Source organism: Rhagoletis zephyria, unplaced genomic scaffold (assembly GCF_001687245.7).
Source record: "Rhagoletis zephyria isolate East Lansing unplaced genomic scaffold, Rhagoletis_zephyria_1.1 Rzeph_scaffold_04482, whole genome shotgun sequence".
In the NCBI taxonomy this organism is placed as follows: Eukaryota; Metazoa; Arthropoda; class Insecta; order Diptera; family Tephritidae; genus Rhagoletis; species Rhagoletis zephyria.
This window is the reverse complement of record NW_016161565.1, coordinates 12,323-16,284: the sequence shown is the minus strand read 5'-3', so window position 1 is coordinate 16,284 and position 3,962 is coordinate 12,323. Positions and strand designations below refer to the sequence as shown.

At 37.0% G+C, this 3,962-nt stretch overlaps 1 pseudogene; it reads left to right on the top strand.

Annotated features, from left to right (window-relative positions):
- Positions 1–1,081: 1,081 nt before the first annotated feature.
- Positions 1,082–3,962, top strand: part of LOC108370791 (T-box protein 2-like) — a 14,119-nt pseudogene continuing 11,238 nt past the window's right edge.

The window sequence follows — 3,962 nt, the reverse complement described above, 5'->3', positions numbered from 1 at the left end:
AGTTTAGTTGCTAGAGAAGGGTTTCAATTGATGTACGGCGATTCAAAGCCGATTTCAATAAATCGAGGGACTATTCTTGTAAAAAGTTACCCGGTCTACTACAGTAGGCCGCGCGTGTACTCCGTAAGTACCAGTCGTGAACGTACGGGCAATGAAAACATCTGATGAGGCGGCTTTGTTTTCGGGAGAAAGATTTACGGGCCTGTTTGCGTTGCCGGTGGCGAATACAGACGACGATGGAACGAAGAGCTGTATGACGCCCCAGCTCAGAAAGTATTCAACTCGGAACCCGCTGGTGGTAGTAGAGGAAGAGGAAGGCCCCACTGCGTTGGAAAGTCCAGGTGGAGAAGGACTTGGCTTCACTTGGCGTTTCCAATTGGCGTCAGTACACACAGAAGAGAAACGACTGGCGTGCTGTTTTGGCTCGGCCAAACTCGCTTAGGCGGTTACAGCGCCAATAAATAAAAAGAAGATATTTTCTTTTTTTCATGGTTTTTTAAGTAGCGTCATTGCCTTTAGGAGGCTTCGGCGGAAAATGCAGCTGTAGATGTAGTTGTAGCAATAAGTCTACAAATGGGAAACGGCACCTAGGAATTCCCTAATTACGCAGTCAATGCGTTAATGAAAATCTCACTTTGATTGGATCTAATTCTATCATTCTTGTATTCCAATATTTTACAAATGTAAAGACGTCTCCAACAACAAATTGTAAAGGCAACACTTGCCACCGTTGCGTGCAATAGTGGAGGAGGAGTCAACAAGACCGAGAGCGCATTGCGATATCTTACCACACATATTTGGTGTTGTAAGTCAATAGAGCAAATAATGAGGCAATTAGTTACGTGTCTTATTTTCCAAAATGGAGATCGCGGAAGAGGAAAAAGAAAAAATTCAACTAGTGATATTCCGCTCGCAGTCGTAGACCAATCAGATATTGCGGCACATCCAGAGAGCACGATAATGCGAGAGAGAAAGCCAAAAATAAAGAGAGACAAGAAGTACAAATCAGTAAAGTGAGATTTACAGTGCCTACAAAAACAGGTTTCAAGCTTCGGTTGAGGTTCAGTAGGAAAGTGGATTTTGTAAGTGAAGTGTGCATATACAACTAATCAAACATAAGTATCAAACATCGAATGAGAAAATTAGAGTGGATAAAGGTGCACTAACTATAAAGTGAAGTCAGTTAAGAAGTGAGCGCGGACGTAGTAAGAACGAGGTGCGCGTACAGTTATTGCATTCCTTAGAAAACTTTTGCACAAAACCTGTGTGTGTTTAAAGACAATAAAAAAAAAAAAGCAAAAGCAATTTGCTTATTTAAAACATTGTGTTTTTACCAATAAATATATACAAAAAATACAACCATAAAAATGCTAACCATGAATGAACTGGTCGATCTGCGAATGCAGCAGCAGATCGCACACGAATTGTATCGGCAGCAGATTATGCAGCGCATACCTGGTAAGTCTTTTTGACGGCCAATATGTATTTACCGTCGGCATGTATCGCTGCGTAGTCACAGATATCTAACTATGGATTTGTAATGCTTTTGCAGATCCGTTCCCAGCCATGATGCCATTCCATTTGCAACATCCCATAATTGTGCCTCAGCGACCCACATTGCCGGGCGTTGAGGCGAAATTGGAAAACAACGAACTTTGGCAACAGTTCCACAAAATTGGCACCGAAATGATTATAACAAAAACTGGAAGGTAAGTAAATTTTATGTTTTTTAACGATTCGTTTGGTTTAGGAACATAAACATAAAGTATGTACATATGTACGTATCTACTTATATGAGGAGTATCATTAAAAATTTTTTACTCGATTAATGTACCAAATGATTAATTGCCTGGGAAAGCATGTAAAGTTTTGAATAATACAAAGAAAAACTCAGTTCGTCTGAGTTGTTCCACGCACAAGCAGAGCTACAACCTACTAAAATTTAATGAGCTACAAAACTGCATGCGTAAACTTGTTTCAAAAACTATAAAGTTTAAAATTTTTGGGTGCAAATCTTAAAGTTTGTTGAGTTTTCGTAACTTTTGTACGAAGTTTGAAATGTGGATTTATTTGACGCTGGTTAAATAAAGTGCTAAACTTTTATAAAAAAAATATAAACACTAAATAAACAAAAGAAATAAATAATATAGAAAAAAAACTTTTTAATATACAACGCTTTTATAAATGGACTAAAAAGTAAAAAATAATATTTCCCAGTCCTATAGAATTTCTTTTGATAACTTTTGATTTTGAAATTTCAGCAAAAGTTATTTTAAACCATTTATGAGATGAAAATGAAAAGCGGGGGGCGCCTGTAATAGACCTGAATTGATATAAAGGGTAATATATAACATAACGGCCGCTTAAAATCGATCTCAAATGTGTACTTTCTCTGTAGAAATTTTCGGTCTATGTTATGTAGTTTGACTATAGTCAATTAAATCTAATGCTTTGTATTGTTTACAATAACTTTTGCTAAAATTTCAAAATCAAAAGTTATCAAAACAAATTCTATGAGACTGAGAAATATTATTTTTTACTTTTTAGTCCATTTGTAAAAGCATTGTATATTAAAAATTTTATTTTTTTTATATTATTTATCTTCTACTTTTTAGTCTTGTCTGTATAAAATTTTGCAACAGATATTAAAATAATACAACGATATTAATAGATTGGTGTACACACATGCATATACATATGTATGTATGTACATACATACATACGAGCGCCAATTAATTTAATTTAAAGAAATGGCGTGTCGTCCATTTCCGCTGTAGCGTACGTAACCTCGTCGGTTGAGAGATAGATGTCGCCCTATGCGCTAGACTTTTTATAGGATCTTTGCAAAGCAAAGGTTTTATAGCAATGAATGGTGTCTGGACACACAACATTGCAGGTTGATAAAAGCGTTGTAAAATAGCCAAAACCAGTCGTAATGTCCCTTGACTAATCAGCTGACCACTAGTGTATATTCCTCTAAAACTGCTTATAAAGTACGACTAATAGATTCCCCGAAGTCTTAAATGTATCACTGAACTGATGCAGGTGGAACGTTTCCAAAAAGTGAAGTTGATTATGTGATTGGTCCATTACCCAAAAGTTGTATGAAAGTGTCTGTTTACACGCGCCACGGTAACAACTTACCGCATATCCACGGTAACGAATTACCGTAGATTCACGGTTAAAAGTTTTGACACTGCCAAGTTTTTTATACCTATTAAAAACGAATGTGCATACATATGTACGTACCTACATATATATTTATACATCATTGAAGCTTATAAACTGTTTTGCAGTTTTCGAACTAAATCTCAAATGTTCAAACAAATTTCAGCCTCACGCATACACACGTACATACATACATACATTCATAAATGCTCCGGCGGCAAATGCTCGATTGTTCAAGTGTCCTGGCTCTCGTTGCATTAACGAATTTACGTCTCAGATGATCGAAGCGCGTAATGGTCGCAGCGGGGGGTGATCTCGTAAGCCTGTAAGAAAAGGAATTCAAGAGTACTTAAATCTGGGCATATTTGTATATACATATATATATATGTACATCTATACATACAAACATACATATGTAGTTACCAAAACGGCACAAAGATTTCACAAACGTTTTTCGAAGCGTTGGCGCCAGCACGATCATAAAAGTACACACAGCCGTCACTTTTGTCGCCGACAAAAGCACCAAAAACCACAGAAGTGGCGTACTCCTTAAACCTTTCCTTCGTTTTCTTCACTCTCTTTGTTCGTTTGATTTACACTTGTTCTAGGTTGTAGGTATGTATTAGAGTCCAGCGCAATTGTATTTGCCGCATTTCATTCAATAAGTACTCCTTGCATTGTACTCTACTCCCAACACATTGTTACTTTTTTTCCGCATACATACACTACTTGGCGTTGAGAGAGTAAATACTTGACGTACTTGCTATTACTCCACCAAAGTACGTACTCTACTT